Source organism: Vombatus ursinus, unplaced genomic scaffold (assembly GCF_900497805.2).
Source record: "Vombatus ursinus unplaced genomic scaffold, bare-nosed wombat genome assembly UNPS02001287.1, whole genome shotgun sequence".
Lineage (NCBI taxonomy): Eukaryota > Metazoa > Chordata > Mammalia > Diprotodontia > Vombatidae > Vombatus > Vombatus ursinus.
In genome coordinates this window covers 12,399,902-12,418,734 of record NW_020941065.1, presented here as the reverse complement: position 1 = coordinate 12,418,734, position 18,833 = coordinate 12,399,902, and the positions used below count along the sequence as shown (strand labels likewise).

The 18,833-nt window shown below is 47.8% G+C and overlaps 1 protein-coding gene across 4 annotated transcripts in view; it reads right to left on the bottom strand.

Annotated features, from left to right (window-relative positions):
* Nucleotides 1-18,392, bottom strand: part of KIAA1671 (KIAA1671 ortholog) — a 216,086-nt gene extending 197,694 nt beyond the window's left edge. For 2 of the 4 annotated variants that reach the window (XM_027863302.1, XM_027863308.1), the window contains exon 1: nt 3,047-3,154. The gene's annotated coding sequence lies outside the window, so the exon portion shown is untranslated. Of the gene's footprint in view, nt 1-2,777; nt 3,002-3,046; nt 3,155-18,356 lie in introns of those variants that run through there. The other 2 variants (XM_027863318.1, XM_027863324.1) reach the window with 2 other exon arrangements.
* Between the last annotated feature and the right edge of the window lie 441 nt (nt 18,393-18,833).

The following is an 18,833-nucleotide window of genomic DNA, read 5'->3' as shown; positions in this document are numbered from 1 at the left end:
ACACACACACACACACACACACACACACACACACACATATATATAGTTTGACAATACCCTTCGCCAGTTCTTTGGCCACTATATGTAACATGTGTGTGATGTGTGTATATACATGTTATACACAGGCAGACTTTTAAAATATTTTAGGTGGTTTTGGTGGGGCAGACCCAGATGGAGAGCTAGGTCTGGAATAAGGAAGACCTGAGTTCAAATCCTGCCTCAGACACTTCCTAGCAGTGTGACTGTGGGCAAATCACTTCACCGTGATCAGCCTTAGTTTTCTCATCTGTAAAATGGGGATAATATCAGCACCTACTTCCAAGGGTTGTTGTGAGGACCAAATGAGAAACTTATGGAAAATGCTTTATAAACCTTAAAGCGCTATATAAATGCTAACTAATTTTTGTTGTTGTCGTTATAAGAGATTTCTCTCTCTGGGAGGGAAAGGAGGAAGGAATACATTGGGAAATCTAAGTGATGAAAAACAAAAGAGATCAATAAAAATTTATTTTAAAAAAATATACTATCTGGCCTCAGACGCTTGACACTTACTAGCTGTGTGACCCTGGGCAAGGCACTTAACCCCGTTGCCTAGCAAAAGCAAAAAAAAAATATATATATCTATCTATATAGATATATATATACTTATTGAGTTGAATTGAATTTTATTTATCTCCTGAGGGGGCTATAAGATTCAAATGAGATAACAGCCATAAAAAGTGCTTTTCAAACTTTCAAAAGCAGCACATAAATACCTAGTCTCATCATGATTACTTATCATTCATATGTCCATAGCATTTGAATGCTTACAAAGCACTTCCTTTACGATGACCTGGTAAAGCAGGTGGGATACCTTCACTTTACAGATGAAGAAAAGGAGGCTGAGAGAAGTGAGTGGTGTCAAAGCCAGCACTCAAACTCTGATTCAAAGCCTCCGCTCTTCCCACTGTATCCCCTCCAGGACCAGCTGCACAAACGCATGGTCCACCCACCACCTTTCTTCCCCCTGAGACCCTCAGAAAGGTTTCCCTTGACATGCAGAGGGCAAGGCTGACATCGTTCCCATCCGGTTCTAAAGCAAATGGTTCTGTGACGTTTAAAAAAGAAAAAACCACTTCCCAGGCCTTACAAGTCAGACAATGTCCTGAAGAGCACAGATTCCTATGGGACGGGGTTTGAAGCTGGCTTGACGCCAGGGTCAACCGCACTGCAAACCCCCTGCCAGTTGGAAAACAAACAACGGGCCCAGAACTACTCTAGGCCCACATGAATGAGTCATGCTTGGGATGCATAATAAATAAACGTTCCAGGTCATACCCCACATTCCCCCCAGTTTACAGAAAGGAAGGAGGAAGAGAGAAACAAAAGAAACTGAGAAGAAAAAAGACAGAAAGTGAGACAGACAGTGAGACAACACCATAGCCTAGCAGAGAAAATGCTGGAATTGAAGTCAGGAAGACCTAGGTTCAAATCCCACCTGTGACACTTGTTAAGTCATGTGGCCCTCTGGAACCTAAGCCTCATCTGTAAAATGGGTATAATAACGCCTAGAGGCAAAATCAAGGAAGGTAAAAGACATATTGGGTGGACGACACCCTGTGACAGATTTACTGGAGGGGGTCAGGGTCAAGAGTCACCTGGGCAGTGTGGCCGGGACTCCCAACAGAGATAAGATTAGAAATCCTTTGGAATTCTGGAGAAAGCAGACCTTGGAGGCTCAAAATGAGATAAAGGGTGTGAAGGGCCTTCAAACTTTTCTACTCCAATTAAAGGCCAGATCCCAAAAGGCCATCTCACCAAGTGACCCATCCTGGGCTCCAAGGACTTCAGGCCATTCAATCAGACACACTAATCCAGAACCTTGACCCCTAGGCATACACGAAGTGCTTAAGAAATGGTTACGGGAGGGAGACTTACACAGTATCCTCATCGGGGAACTATTCTATTTAATAATGACAAACCCTCATGTGAACCCAGCACTCCATAGTTATAGCTAAGGAGGCGCAGTGAATAGAACTCTGGCCCTGGGGTCAGGGAAAGTGGAGTTCAAATCCAGCTTCAGACACATCCTAGCTGTGTGACCCTGGACAAGTCACTTCGCCTCTGTATGCCTCGGTTTCTTCAACTGTAAAAAGGGGATCATACCATAACAGCACCCACCTCCCAGGGTTGTGTGAGGATCAAATGAGAATATCTGTAGACACTCAGCACACAGCAGGCACCTAATAAATGCTTGTTCCTTCCCTCTCTCTACAAAATACATTCACAGAAAAGTCTCATTTTAGAGCATTTCACAAAATGTACTTAGGCTCATTATCTCATCGGATCCTTCCACGAGCCTCGTCCAGGCCCCTCCAGCAGGTAAGGAAGGAAAGCCAGATCATATGTAGGAAAAAGCAAGAACTCCCAACTGAGTCCTTCACATCTAGCTCAAGCCTTCCTCCCCTCCCCAGGTCACTGTGAGAGCCTCCTGACTGGTCTCTCTCCTCCCGATTCATTGTCCACACGGCAGCCCAAAGGATACTTTCAAAGCCCAGGGCTGGCCGGGTCCCTCTCGAGGGCCTCTCTACACATAACACCCAAAGTCTTCTGTTTGGCATTTTCAGCCCCTCATGACCTGGCCCTAGCCTGCTCTCACTTCCCCCACCCTCACCCATTTTACATGCCAGACAAACTGCCCTACGTATATTCTCCATCCAGCCTCCGAACTCCAGAAAGTCCTCCCTTCCTTAGCTTTACCTGGGAGGTAAAGTCATGGTACTTTGTTCCAGACTCACCTCAAGCGCCACGGCCATCAGCCACAAGACATCCCATCCTTGGCGTGAGTGACGTCTCCCTCCCCCAAGCACACTGGGCTTACGTATCTTTTCGCCAGGAGAACGTAAGCTCTTTGAAGGCAGGGGCTGTCTTCCTTCTGTATCGGCAGCATCTAGCACTCTGCTTGGCACAAAGTGCGCATTCAATAAACAGAGGCTGAACTAGATTAAGCAGGGAACCGATTTCAACCTGGCGAAGTTATCCCCAACCTCCCACGGCCCGTCCTCACCTCTAGGAAGGTGCATGCCTGGGTCTGACACCAGTATAGACTTCTCAACGCTCCAGCAACAGGGTCTACGGGATCAGATCCATGCCCTCCCCCTGCTCACCTGCCTACCAGCAGGGATACTGGAGCGCACCAGAGTGGTTTTTCCGGTAGCAGGGACGGGCTTGCCCTGAGTCATCCTCACTCTCTCACCTAATCCCCGCCTCGTGGCCAAGGGCACAACACTGGTGGGCCGACCAGCCTGGTTTAGGGGTGTAGTCCTTGGCTGTGAATCAGAGTAAACCTAAGCCACCCTCTAGGAAACTGAACCTGTGATCTTGGCCTCGTTGGCAGCATGATTCTAATTGACTGAGCAGGATGGAGAATGCCAAAGCTGGGAGAGGCTTTGGGGAACTGTAGTTTATGAGAAATGTCAGACAACCACTCTGGAGAGCAATCTGGAACTCTGCCCCAAAGCGCATAAAACCACGCATACCCTTTGACCAAGCAATACCACTGCTAGGTCTGTATCCCAAAGAGATCAAAGAAAAAGGACCTATTTGTACAAAAATAATCATAGCAGACCTTTCAGTGGTGGCAAAGAATTAGAAATCAAGGAGATAGATGCCCACCAGTTGGGGAATGGCTGAACAAGTTGTACATGATTGTGATGAAATACTGTTGTACTATAAGAAACAAAGAGCAGGTGCTTCCAGAAAAACCTGGAAAGACTTAAATGAACTGATGCAAAGTGGTCAGCAGAACCAGAACACTGTATACAGTAACAGCAATAGTGTATGATGATCAACTGTAAATGACTTAGCTGTTCTCAGCAATACAATGGTCCAAGATAGTTGGGAACAACTTAGGATGAAAATTGCTATCCACCTCCAGAGAAAGAACTGATAGAGTCTGGATGCACATAGAAGTATACTTTTTCTTTATTTTTTTCTGAGTTTTTTTTTTGTCTGTGAAAGAAATTTCACAGCATGACTTAACGTGGAAATGTCTTTTGCATGACTACACATGTAGTGTATGTCAAACTGCTTGCCTTCTAACGAGGGGAGAGAATTTGGAACTCAAAGTTTTTTTTTAAAGAATATTAAAATTGTTTTTATATGTAATTGAAAAAAATAAAATATTAAGTTAAGTTTTTTAATTTAATTTTAAAAAATTTTTTTATATTAGCTTTTTGAGCTAGTAGCTTTTTGAGTTACTGAGTTTGTTAAATATCCATAGGTTTCTGATAGCTCAGAGACCTCCATCATCTACCTCCTATGGTTGTGGAGGGAGGAGTCCCCTCATTTCTATCACTCCTCAGAGAATGGCAAAGATGAACAAGACACGAACAGAGACAGAGAGACAGAAAGACAGAGACACAAAGACAGAGACAAAGACAGGAGGCAGAGAGAGCCAGAGACAAAGAGACAGACAGAGAGTGGTGGGTCCCAAGTGACTTAAACCTGCACCCCAGCCTCGGGCACCCCAGCCTCCTCCAGCCTTGTTCTGATTCCCCTCCCCTCCCCTGCCAGCTAAGCTGGCCATGCACCGCCCGCAGCCCCCCTCTCTCCTGCTTGTCAGGCCCATCAGCTGCTGGAGCTGCTGACATCCAACTCTGGGAGAGGAGGGAACACTGTCCCTCCTGATTCTGGTCTAGCCTTCACGGTTCCTTGTCCTCAGGCCCAGCTCTTTAATAAGAACCCACCACTCAGTCTTAAGGAGTAAAAGCCGCAGGGAATTTAAAGCTGGGAAGGACGTCTGAGGTCCAATCTAACCCATTCCTTTTGCAGAGGAGGAAACTGAGGCTCAGCGCAGGTCAATGACTTGGCCAAGGTCACACACGGGGAGTGAAAGTCAAAGGCAGGAAGCAAGCTGAGGCCCCCTAACTCCCACTGCAGGGCTCTGTCCCCCATCCTGGGAAGCCTCTCCTCACTGTGCACCCACTATTCAGAGATAGGGCGAGTGTGCTTGTTAGAAGGCAGGCCCCAAGAGTCCAGGAGACCTATATTCAGGCTGCATGAACCTGGGCAAGTCCACTACCTTGGGAACAATGAAATAAATCCAGACCAAAAAGAAGGGTGCGGGCCTCCACAATTCAATCCAGCAAGCATTTATTAAACACCTACTATGTGCTCATAAATCTGTCTTAAGCACCTACTATGTGTATCTCATTAAACCAAAGGTCCTGACCTCCAGGAGCTTACACCCCACTAGACTTCTCCTGCATTCTCCTGCATTAAGAAAACAGACACTGAAGAAGAACAGAAATTCAACAGAATCAGACCCATATCAAGTACCTGCTGTGCTCAACACTGGGGAATCCAAGATGGGTGGCACAGGGCTTGCCCTCAAGGAGCTGAGCATCTACTGAGGGGAGAGGACATCTGTGCAAATGCATATGATATCAGGAAAAACATTAAACAGGGCCACGAAATTCAGAAGGGCCAGTGAGGCAGTCTGGTATTTCCTGAGCAGACAAGGTCATTCCCTCTAATCAAATGCTAGCTCAAAGGCCACTTCTGCCATGAAGCCATCTCTGATTCACTCCCCAAACCCATTGGAAGTGATCTCTCTTCCTCCTCCTCTAAAATACAAGAATAACCTCCCCATGCATGCCTCAGTTTCCTTCTCTGTACAATGTGAGGGTTGGGCTAGATAATCACTGAGGCCCTTCCATATTTAAATCTATAATCCTACTTTATTCACACTTCTCTTTGGACACTAATGATATTCTAATTATCTTATAATTACTTGCTGACATAATGATTTTCCAGGCTAGTAAGACTCTCTGAGAGCACAGAGGATGTATTGTGCATTTCTGTATTGCCTGGAACAGTGGTACCGAAAGCAAATAAAAACAAGGGCCGCTAAATTGTACCTAAGGATCCCTGTGGGCTGAATGTTGACTTAGAAAACCACACGTGTTCATAGGTTTCTTTCTTTATTAATATATCAACACATTAAAATCAGATGGGAACTATATTTTAACTGGTTCAGGCCACACTCAGGAGGGCTCGAGGTTACATTCAGCCCAAGGCATGTGTTAGACACCTCTGGTCTGAAACCCCGAGGCCAGGGTCGTGCTTATTGCCAAGAGTCCATAAAGGGTCCACTGAATGAATGCTGTAATTCAGTAATTAGGAAATCTTTGGGACCACTGAAGTATATAGAACAGAGCTTTGAAAGAAAGGATGAAGATGAAAACAGAGACAGAAGGGAAGACTTATATGAACTGATACATAGTGAAGAGAGCTAGGAAAACAACATATACAATGGCTACAACGTAACTAGGAAGGATAGGAGAGTGGGAAGGGACTTTAGGTACCTTCTATCTAACCCACTCATTTTAGTGATGAGGAAAAGAAGGCCCAGAAAGGGGATAACTTGGCTATAGTCATAGCTAGCAACTAACAAAGCTGGGATTTGAATTCAAGGCCTCTGATTCTAAGCCCTGTGCTCTACAACACTGTGTCACGACTCACAGAATCAGGGGGATGTCAGAGGCATCAGAGAACAATTTGTCCTGATCCTTTATTGTATGGATGAGGAAAGAAGGGGAGAGGGAGAGGGAGAGAGACAGAGACAGATAGAGAAAGAGAGAGAGGAAAGAGACACAGAGAGAAGAGAGAGAGAAAGAAAGAGAGAGGAGAAACGAGAAAAAGGAGAGACAGAGAAGGAAAAAGGAGAGAGACAGAGACAGAGAAAGAGAGAGAAAAAAGAGACACAGAAAGAGAGAGGAGAGAGAAAGAGAAAGAACAGACAGAGAGAGGAGAGGGAGAGGGAAGAGGGAGAAGGAGAAAGAGAAGGAGGAGAGGGAGAGGGAGAGAGACAGAGACAGATAGAGAAAGAGAGAGAGGAAAGAGACACAGAGAGAAGAGAGAGAGAAAGAAAGAGAGAGGAGAAACAAGAAAAAGGAGAGACAGAGAAGGAAGAAGGAGAGAGACAGGGACAGAAAGAGAGAGGAGAGAGAAAGAGAAAGGAGAGACAGAGGGGGAGAGAGACAGAGACGGGGGGGAGAGAGAGAGAGAGAGAGAGAGAGAGAGAGAGAGAGAGTGAGAGAGAGAGAGAAAGGAGAGACAGAGAGGGTGAAGGGAGAAGGAAGAGGGAGAGAGACAGAGACAGAGAGAGAGGAAAGAGATACAGAAAGACAGGAGAAAGAGAAAGAGAGGAAAGTGACACAGAAAGAGAAAGAGAAAGGAGAGACGGGGAGAGAGAGAGAGAGAAAGAGAAAGAGAGAGATTGAGACAGAGCACACGAGCTTGAACATCTATTTGTAAATGCTTACTATGTGCCAAGTGCTATGTTAAATAAGCCCCTGGGATGCAAATGCAGCAATCAATAGGGTCCTTACCCTCAAGAAGGTTCCATTCTTTTATTTTTTAACTCAGAACTTAACAAACAGCCAGTAAAATGGGCATTTCCATATTCATAGTATAACAGAAGAGGATGATACTCAGAATTATGGGTCACAGAATTATGTAACTTTTGTAAAAACAGTAATTACAGCTTGCTTTTCTTTTAAATTGGTAATAAATTCAATATCTGTTTCTCAAAGCTGCCCCACTCGTCTGTGAGGCTTTCTCCCCTGTTCTCTCCTGTCCAATTTTTAAAACGCTTCCAATGACCCTCTTTTCTTTATTCTTGTTTTTTCTACCCTATGTCTATCCTCTCTCTCCATCCCTCTCCTCCCCCTTACTGGGGACAGAAAAAAAGAAGAAAAACCAAAGCCTTGTCATAAAAAGGCAGAATCAAACAAAACAAATTCCCACATTGGCCATGAAGAAACTCACTTCCTAAGGGGGAAGGGGCAGAGAAATACATGAAGGGAAGCTAGAAACTGGGGGGAGGGGAGGTAGCTCAGTGTAGGGATGGCCAGGCTTGGTTCCAGGCAAAGTTGGGTGAACTAACAGGGCCAGATGTCCCCAAAGCATAATCTGAGCTTCAGATAAGAAAGATGGCCAGAGTGGAAGTATCAGGGGGTGCAGTTGGCCAGGAGACAAAGGAAGTGACTTGCCCAAGGTCATGCAGGTAGTCAGTAGCAGAGTTGAGAAGCCTACCTCTCTATCTATGGGACTCCCTCATTCCAGTCAGGGGCCCCTTCCCTAAGTCACACCTGTGTTAATGGAGATGTGCTTCAGTGTTAGGCTTAGATTTCATTCAGAGAGGTATAATGAAGATGTGCTTCAGTGTTAGGCTTAGATTTCATTCAGAGAGATAGAAATTAATCTAGGAAGCCCAGGGAAGGGTTCCAAGGTTTGCTCCCAACCCCACCTGCACTTAGCTGGGGTGCAGCCAGCCTCCTTTCCCCTCCAGGAGAGATGAGTGTTGGAGGGGACCTCAGGACATCTAGTCCAAGCCATACATGACAGGAATACCCACCAAGATATGACCAACAAGAGGGCTGATTCTGCCCCTGCTTGCAGACCTCCCAGGAGGGTTGATCCACCCCTCCAATGGCACAAAGGCCAGCCATGACCACAGCCCCACCCCCACCTACATCACCCCAGCTCCTGGAGCCCCAGGTGGAGGGCCCTCCCCGCCTCAGGCAGGCCCCACGCCAAGCCAGAGAGGAGGACGCCTGAACTGCCCCTCTGCCGGGGCCAACTTCATGAAAAGAAACTCTGTTCCCAGAGAATCTGCTAATAGCGGTGTTGCTGTCTGGGGTTTGGCAAACTCAGCCACGCTACCTTTTAACTCTATGGGGCTCACCCTGTGACCACCTCCCTGCCCATCAGTCTATTGCTCAGCCCACCAGGGCCACCTCCTCCATGAGGCCCTCCTGGACCCCAGTGACCTCACACACCCAGCAAATCCCAAAGCACTTCACAATGAGGACAGTGATGATGATGATGATAACTATGACAGTATCTCCCAATTCTAAAGCCCTTTCAAGTTTACAAAGTCCTGTCCAGCAACCCTGGGAGGCAGGGACCACGAGGATTATCATCCCCATTTTACTGATGAGGAAACTGAGACCCTACAAGGCAAAACCAGGTCTGTAAGGCACACCCAAGGTCATAGGAGCCCTGCCTCCAAAGCTCAGCGTTCTTCCCAGCCCACACAATGGAATAATAGTAGCAATCTAATATTAAGTAGTAATATGATATTAATATTAATCATAGGAATGGGGACTGGACCATCCACTAGCGCAGGCTGGCACCTTTTCTGACTTTACAGTCTTAGAGAGCGGCCTAGATCACAGAAATGGGAAGTGACTCGTCCAGGATCACTTGTACTTATAGAGAGTTCTGAGGTCGGTAAAACACTTTAACCTATATCACTCATCTGTCACAAATTAAAAACTTCAGAGGGTCAGAGATCGACAGTTGGGACAGAGGTCATCTGGTCCAGCCTCATTTTATAAGGAAGAAAAATGACCTTTTTCTGAAGATTCAGAATCATACCTAGCCCCTCAGAAGTGATCCAGCCCAACCCACTGTACCATAATGCCTCCTAAACCAAGAGGAGAAGAAAAAGGCAATGTGGGGCAGTGGATACAAGTTGTAACTGGGAGTCAGTGATACCTTGATGCTCAAATCCCGTTTTAAATTAGCTGTGGGACCTTAAGCAAGTCACTGAACCCATGCCTGCTTCAGTTTCCTCATCTGTAAAAGACAGACAATGATAGTACCAACCTCCCACAGTTGCTTTGAGGATTAAAAATATATATATATATATTTGTAAAGTGATTTGCAAACCTTAAAAGCGCTATATAAATGCTGGCTACTCTTAAGTGTCAGTTGGTATTATAATTTTTAAACATTATTAAAAAGAGTTCTTGGCTGGTGAGTGTGAGGAGTTCTCAGAATAGGGACAGTGCTGTTCTCAGGGTCACAGCCATCATGCCCAGGCACATCACCTCTGCAGCTCCAGCCCAGCTTAGGAGACTTCACCATGGTGGCTCGGGTTGACCCCTGGCTGCACAAAGCTTGGCCTCCAGACCTCCTCCGAGGACTGGGCAATAAACATTGACATCCGGCTTCCTCTCTCTCAGGCACCTCTACAAATCACTCTACAAATAAACAGTGAGTTCCCCCCAAAAAATCTTAGTCACCAAGGGAAAAACTAAACAATACACATCACACCATCCCCTGGGGAGCCTGGCCGTTGGCCCCACCTGGAAAACAATCACACCCTGGCCATCCTCCCATGGGAGCCCAGACTTTCCTGGCCTTAAAGGCCTCTTGTGGAAATGAGACCGTCATCTTCTGGACACTGGAAAGAGCCTAGGCTCTGGAGTCCAAGGACCTGGGTTGAAGCCCCATCTTTGAAGATTATTACCTTTGGGCCTCAGTTTCCTCATCTGTTAAAATGCCGATGTTGCACCAGATGGCTTCTACGGAGCCTCGAGCCCTAAAGTTGTGACTCTGTCTTTCCCATGGTTTTTCCCACACTCGGTGTCCGGGGGAAAGATTTTAATAAACATCTCACAGATGGCTGCAGATGGCTCGTCCAGCCCCCTACCAAGCCCAGGCATCCAAGTTTCAGAGACGGGAGGGAGCCTGAGGGCATCTCCCTCAACCCTTCCTCCCCATTTTACAGATAGGAAAACTGAGGGAAAGAGCCAGGAAGTGATTTGTCTATGGTCACAAGGCCAGGTGCTGCTGACCAAGCCAGGATTAAGAACCAAATCTCCTGACCTCGTGAAGGCCTCTTTCCCCAACCCTGAACTGACTTCTTAGCTGGAGACAGCCATCCACTATTAAAGAAGTACCCACAGATAAATCTTAAACTTTCCATTTGGATAATGTCCCCAACCTCCTGGCAGGCTAAAGCCTGCTCTCTGAGCTGGGAGTGAACCACCTAGAACCCGAGAAAGAGCACCGGGCCTGGAGTCCCAAGATCTGCTGGCCCTGCCGCCTTCCAAAGCTCAGCTGCCTCATCTCCAAAAGGAGGGGCTTCGTGTGCGTGTGCATCAGGGACATCTTTGAGGGTCTGGAGAAGTCTGGGGACCCCTGATTAGAACCATGTTTACAAATGGAGAAAATAAAATACATAAAATTACAAAGGAAACCCATTATGTTGAAATGCAGTTATCAAAAAATTTTAAAAAGAAGTTTACAGATCCCAGGTTAAGAAATCCAGAACTACTATATCAGATTGTGTGCTGTCTTGGGGAGGGTGGTAGGGAGGAAGGGGGAGAAAAATTTTAAACTCAAAAGCATATGGAAGTGATTGTTGATAAATCAAAATAAATTGATAAAAAAAATATATCTATCACCTAAAAAAAAAAAAAAAGAAATCCTGAACTAGATGGTCTCTAAGGGCCTCCAAATCTGACATTCTACATTCTAATGTCTCCCTTACCCTAGCTGCAGCTCTGACACTCCTTGTTCTAAGCTCTCCTAGCTCTAGCTCTGACATTCTCTGCTCTAAGGCCAATCCCAGCCCTGAAATTCCCTGTTTCTTTTTTTTTTTTAAAGGCAATTGGGGTTAAGTGACTTGCCCAGGGTCACACAGCTAGTAAGTGTCAAGTGTTTGGTCTGAGGCCAGATTTGAACTCAGGTCCTCCTGACTTCAGGGCCAGTGCTCTATCCACTGTGCCACCTAACTGCCCCGAAATTCCCTGTTCTAAGGCCTCTCCCAGCTCTGACATTCCCTGTTCTAAGCTCTCCCAGTTCTGACATTCTCTGTTCTAGGGCCAATCCAAGTCCTGATATTCCCTGTTCTAAGCTCTCCCGGCTCTGACTCTGTTCTAAGACCAACCCCAACTTTGACATTTCCCTGTTCTAAGCTCTCCCAGTTCTGACATTCTCTGCTCTAAGACCAACCCCAACCCTGACATTCTAGCATTCTAAGATGGGATAGTTAATTTTTTCAGTGAGATTTTTGCACCATGGTTGGTCTGACAACTGCTGACAGACATGCCTTGGGCCCCCACTCCCCACCCCTGCTGCACTTCCTGGGTACAATTCATTTTCTTCATCTGTAAGAGAGGATCCCAATAGTTCCACTGTATCCCTTACAAAGCACCAACGAAACAAGAACTTTGGAAACTCTCTGTGTGCCTTCTCAACAGAAGCCAAGTGTCCTAAAGGGTCAGAGCAGGGAGGGGCCTTCCTTCCTCACACTCTGGGTACAAAAGGTTTAGTAGCCACTTAGAATAAAAAGATCACCCTCCTGGGCCATGCCTCTTCCTCTCTCAAGGCTAAAGTCTCCTCATCTGCAAGATCGGGCCTTTGACCTTTAGGCCCCTTCCAGCTGGGACCCTCCCTTGCTCTGTTCTGACATTCTAAGATCTTTTAAGAACAAACTTCCACATTTATATATAGACAGGAAAGTATTTTGCTCTCACAAGCAAACATTTCCTTAAATTATCAAATCACATTTCACTTAAATCCAAGAGGCAGATTTTCTTAGCAAGAAAATGAAGAATTTCCCTTCTTGAGGGGTTGGGGGGATGGGAAATCTACCCCACAGAACTTTTGTTCCCATTTCAAAGTCCATTAACTCCTTGAGAGCAGGAACTCTATCATTTTTGTTTTTGTATCTCTGTCACCTGACACAGGGCCTGGCACACAGTAGGAGCTTAATAAATGCTTGTTAATCGAGCTCATTTTTCTCTTTGGTAGAACTGTAGAAAGAGCACTGATTCTGGAGTCAGATGACTTGGGTTCAAATTCCATCTTTGATGCTTACCACTTGAATAAGCCTAGACAAGTAGCACTCAGTTTCCTTACCTGTAGAGTCACAGGGTTGGACCAAATATTCTCTGAGATCCTTAGGAGCTCTATATCTATGGTTCTCCTGATAAGGCCTTAGGAAAAGGGATGCCTTTGCTTCCAGTTAATTGTGTCCTCTGGCTGACTATTAAAGGTAAATACACCAGTGGGGGCTCCTGAGCTACACTGAATCCATAGAATTCCTTTACAAAGTAGCAGCCACTCCCTGAGAGAACGCAACCAGAAAACCTTCCAGTGGATGCGCTGAGGAAGCATCGCAGAGAGGGCAATACACAATGTCAACTTCTATCTCTGACATCTCTTAATTTGTGACCCCAGATAAGTCACTTAACCTCTCAGCTACGGGTGTTGGCCTGCATTGGTAGAAGGCATCTCCTCACTGGGAGTTCCCTACTCTTAAAAAAATCTGGATTTTTAAAAAATCTCACCTGCCTCCAGGTGTCCTTTAGAAGGACAACCCCCGGCTAAAACGATGGATGCCAACTGAAATGAGGGACACCACCGCCCAAGCAAACATCCCATTCCATTCCATTCTACAAAGTGTCTTAGATCTAGGAAGAAGATTTTTTTGGTTCTTCTTTAGGGGATGGGTAGGATGGTTAACACACTTTTTTTGTTGGTGATGATCTGACTTAACCTTGAAAATTCTCCTATTTATTCACTCTGCAAACAGGGAAAATTACCCATAATTACCACTTGGACCCCAAAATCAATCCCACAGTGATTCCTGTCAAAGGACACCATCTGACACCAGGAGGATGGCACCTTGGGCCAGGGCCTGTCCCTTTATGCTCAAGAAAGCCATGATAGTAGCACATTTCAGACCCCATTTGAGTGACAAAAAGGCTCCATTTTTGCTTATTCCTTGTAAGACCTTGGGCACACACCTCCCTGGGCCTCAGTTTCCTCATCTATAATTTGAAGTCTGGACTAACTGACTTCGGGATGCCTTCTACATCTATGGTTGGGCGATCCCATTTCACAGATGAGAAAGCTAAGGCTCAAATAAGTGACTGGCTCAAAGTCCTACATCTAGGGCAATGTCAGGCATGGCTAAGCAAGTGCTGAAAGCAAGATTCACGTCCTCGTCTCTGTGATTCCACGTCTAGCGCTCTCTCTACTCCACCACGCTAGAGAAAGCTGTGGAAACCGTAAGCTTGGCAGAACTCATTTCCTGAAATCATATCAGCTTTCAAATGTCTCTTTAGTGATAGAAAAAAAAAATTCAGTATGAACCATATGCAAAGAGGTCTGGGTATAAGCATGAGCTCATCCAACTTTGAAAGATAAATTTAACTCTTAAGATCAAAAATGTCCATTGAATGCGCCAATGAGCAGATTCTAAGATACAAACTCTCCCATCTGACTTTTCTAGAGCCTCCAGCCATTTCAACGACCGTGTGTGTGTGTGCACTGTTGGTCCACCCAAGCTGACCTGTGTCCCGTCTCCCAAAAAGCTGTCACACAGTCATATCAATGTCAGCTAAATGTTAAAGGCAAGACTGATTCACCATTTACACACACACACACACACACACACACACACACACACACACACACACACACACACACCTCCCATACCTAGAATGCCTTCCAACTCCCTTCTTCCTATCAAGCCTTCTGAGATTTATGCCAACTCTTAAAATGCTCTCCACCATTATCTATTCAACTGTCCATTAAATTAGCTGAAATCATTTCTTCCCTCCAGGCCTCAGTTTCTTCATTTGTAAATGTGAGTGGGTTGGATGGGACAACTTCTAAGATGCCTACCAACTCTGGCACTCTGTTCTAAATGCCCTCTCAGCTCTAAGAGTCTGTGTTCTAGGCTCCCTTTCAGCTCTGACATTCTCTTTTCTGAGGTCCTTCCCTGCTTGGACAGCATGTTCTAAGCTCCCTCCTAGATCTGATGGAGTCTGTGTTCCAGGCTCCCCAGCAGCTCTGACATTCTCTACCAGCTTTTCTGGCGTTGACAATCTCTATGACTCTCTGACATTCTGTTTTGTAAGAATTCTTCTCATTTGTAAGTCATTCCACAATCTGTGTCTTTCAGATTGCAAACATGAATCAGAGAAATTTAGAACTGAATGGGACGTCAAAGACCAGCTGCTTCTCTATTTGGGGAAAGGCATCTTTAGTATCTTTTATTTCATCTTCAAAAGCACCTGCTTTGGGCATGAGGGGTGACAGAACTAAGTGAGTCAGCCCTTATCCTCAGAGAGCTTACAATCCAGCAGAGTAGAACCCGCCCTGCCATGGACACAGGAAAACATAATACTAATTATCCAGTCCCTTTTTGTTGTTGTTAAGTCATTTCAGTCGTGTCTGACCTGCCATGACCCTGTTTGGGGTTTTCTTGACAAAGATACTAGAGTGGTTTGCCATTTTCTTCTCCAGCTCATTTTACAGAAAACTGAGGCAAACATAGTTAAGTGACTTAACCAGGGTCACAGAGCCTGAAGAACCCATGAAGACAAGTTTTCCTGATTCCAAGCACGGTGCTCCATCCACCGTGCCACCTAGCTGCCCAATTTTACAAATGAATAAAATGAGGTCTGAAGGCCAGATCAGGTGAGGGAAAGATAACTTCCACGGCACACAGTAGGTGCCAAATCAATGCTTCTGTTCACCCAGTTTCTTCTGTGGGGTAATCTATTACTTGCAGAATTCAAATCTTGGCTCTGTCACCGCCTATGTGACCTTCATAAATCACTCCCCAACCCACTCCAGGCCTCAATTTCACCCTCTGTAGGTGACCTCCAAGGTCCCTTTTAGCTCTAATCCCAAAATCCTAACACAGTTTTCTGACTAGGAATTCCTCACTCTCACTGCTATATCACACTGCCCGTCCTAACTGAAATCCTCATCACTGGGACACTGATTCTCCTAAACAGCTTCACTTTAAATCAATGCCCACCTCCACTACCTGGATCTTTTGTGAGCAAAAGGATTTGTTAAACAAACTCAATTTAAGAGCCTTGAATCTCACCCCACTACACACACTTACCAGCCAGATGGCCTTGGGGAACTCACTTCACCTCAGTGTGTCTCACTGCGGAGGCAGCATGGACACCATAATGGATGGAGTACTGGATGTGGAGGCAGGGAAGACCTAGGTTTAAATACAAATTCTGACACTAGCTGTAGGACCTTGGACAAGTCACTCGACATTTCTAAGCCTCTGTTTCCTCATTTAATAAAGTGACCCTATGACTGTAAAGTCCCTTCTAGCTATTGACCTGTGACCTTAAGCCACCTAGCAACGAATGCCCATATCAGAATAAGAAAGGACAGGAAATCAGTGCAAAGGTTGACCGGAACCATGCCATGTGAGGGAAAAAAATTTTTTTAATTACACACAATGAAAACCCTCGGGTAAACCCAGTGAACGATAAAATTGTGTAATTATAATGACCAATCTTGCCGAGTGGAGATAAAGAAACACACCTTCAATCCGAATGGCTCAAGCAGAAAGATGAAAGATCCTACCAGTCACAGAACTGAGTTCAAATCCTGACACTGTCACTTAGTACCTGTGGGTGTTTTGAGCTAGTGACTTAACCTCTCTGGGCCTCAGTTTCCTGCTCTGTAAAATGAAAGGGGTCAGCTAAATGGTCTTTTATAGCTCTGGAGAGGTTTGCAATGCTGTCAGACTGCGTCAACACATACCGAGTAGTTTCCCTTAGCAGACTTTTCTTTGTCATGGGGGAAGACAAGGGTGGAGGAAGTATATGACTGATTTGCGAAGAAAACTTTTCTTAAAAAAAGAAATAAAATGTTAACTTGCCACAAGCTGTCCACTCTGAAGTCTTTCCCTTCTTGTAGATACTAGCAAATCTGCTTCCAAGCCCTATTTATCTAGGGAAATCCCAATAATGAATGCTTGTTTCCAGCTAAAAATAAGCCTCTAGGCCCAGCCCCATCCTAGAATGCCCTAGTCAGGAGGATGGTCCAGATGACCTCCAAGGCCCCTCCTAACTGACTCTGTGTGTTTGAACCTGTGAAATCCCTTCCAGAAGGACGCTAACACTCCAGCGGTTGGGGGAGGCCCCCAATGTCTCCCAGGTCACCAACACCTTCACAGAACCAATCGGTAACTCAGAGATATTTTCAAAGTCGAGGCACACTGAAGGAGAGTGAATGCCCGGGATAAAAAGTTACTGATTAAACCAAACCTACTGAGCTAGGCTGGCCAAGACTTGACCCAGCCCCCCTGGAAACCAATTTCCCCAAGCTGCTAGATTAAAAGGGCCTTACCTCAGCTATAAGAGAATAGACAGTTGTAGAGGCAGAAGGAAGCCTCCTGAGAGACATAAACAGAGAAAATGAGGAGGGGGGGGGGAACATTTGGTACCAGGTCCAAAAACCACATCCCCCTCCAAAAGATAATGGATAATCTCTGGGAAAGTTAAGTATCAGCCTGGCATTAAACACAGACATCAGAACCAGTTTTAGGGCAAATTATGGATGTCAGACGCTCAATTATCTCCTCAGAGATAATAAGGTTTAAGTGAATGTCCCCGGCTACCAGGAAAGGGGCTGGAGCCCCAGAGCTAGGGGGCTGTTTAAAAGGTCAGATTCTGGGTGTGGGGCAATAGGCCATTTCCACGAAGCTGGGGGTCACCCATCCTTCTCCCCGCGGGGCCCCCTACCTCCCTCTGGTCCAGGCCCTAGCCAGGGGACCGGACTGCCTGGGCCCAACTAGGCTTGGGGGCAGGGAAGGCAGGATGACAGAGAGAAGGGGAAATCCTATGCAGCTCCCGGGAGAGTTGGGGTTAGGTTGGAGCTGGCCGCCTGAGCCCTTAATCCCATCAGAGCGACTTTGTTCTCCCAGCCGAGCCTCCGAGCAGATGCGGGGGAGCCAGGAAGGGGGAGAGCCGCTCAGCCCAGCCAAGCACCCTCAGGGACGCACACCGAGGACCCTAAGCCCCCCACCCCCTAGCCATCGGCTTTCCCTTCCTCGGCCCTTTGTGTGAGAAGGTGAAAATCCACGCGGGGCTTGGGCGCGCCAGGGAACACGAGCCCCCCAAGAGGTTGGCGAGGGAGCCTTCCAGCTCCCCGGGGAGAAGGGCGGACCGGAGCCTGGCCCGCGGGGTATCCCCCGGGAGCGGCTCAGCGGCCACTGCGGGTCTCCGGGCCTTTCCCACGCCCCGGGAGCTGTGGGTCCGCAAGGGCCCCACGGAGGCTCAGGAAAGTGAGAGTCCCCTTCGGTAACCCCGCTACCGGCTACAACCCTCCCGAGGACCCTGATTTCTCCTCCTATCCCCCTCCCCCACCCGCACCCCGAGTCCGGGGGAATCCACTCCGAGCGAAGCCCAAATCCCGGCAGCGGTCCAATCCTTCCTTCATCCCTCCTTTTGGGCGATCCACTCGCTCCCAGCTCAGAATCCACTACGGAACCTCGGACGGAGAACGGGGGAGGGTCGGAGAGGGAGAGCCACTCGCTCCCACTCCCAGCTCGCCCGCGGGGCCTCAGGATCCCGGTCGAAGTCCCCTTCCCCCCGACTCCCAAGTCCGGGAGGGAGATCGCTTGGGATCCACTCCTCTCCCCACTGCCGGCGCACCGGACCTCGATCCTTCCCCGCCGCCCCCTCCCCAGACGCTCGGGGAACTTTTCTGCTGGGGCAGAAAGTTTCCGGCCGCCAGGCACTCACTCAGCCGCCCGGGTCCGTGGGCTCCGCTGCTGCCGCCGCCGCCGCAGCCGCCGCCGCCCGCGCCTCGCTCGCCCCTCGCCCCGGGCACCGCCATCGCCCGCCCTCCACCTGCAGCCCTTTCGCCAAGGGCCGGACGGGCGGGCAGCGGGGCTCCCTCCCACTCTCACGCCCCGCCCCTCCCCGCCGGCTCCGCGGTGCAACCTACCCTGCGGGCCGGGGCCGCGGGACACCTGCCGCCACCTGCGCCGAGCCGCGCAGCGCTGCCCAGCCCCGGCGGCCGGCGCGCAGCCTAGCCTGCTGGGGCCGGGAGGGTGGGGGGCGCCAGCGGGGGGCGGGGCCGGCGTGAGGGGCGGGGCCTGGGGGCCGGGGGCCGCCGGGGGAGGGGGCGGGGAAGCGCCTCCGTGGTCATGGCAACCTGGAGTCCGGCGGCGCCTGCGCCGGCTGGGGCCCGGGGCGGAGCTGCGCGCGTGGGGAGGG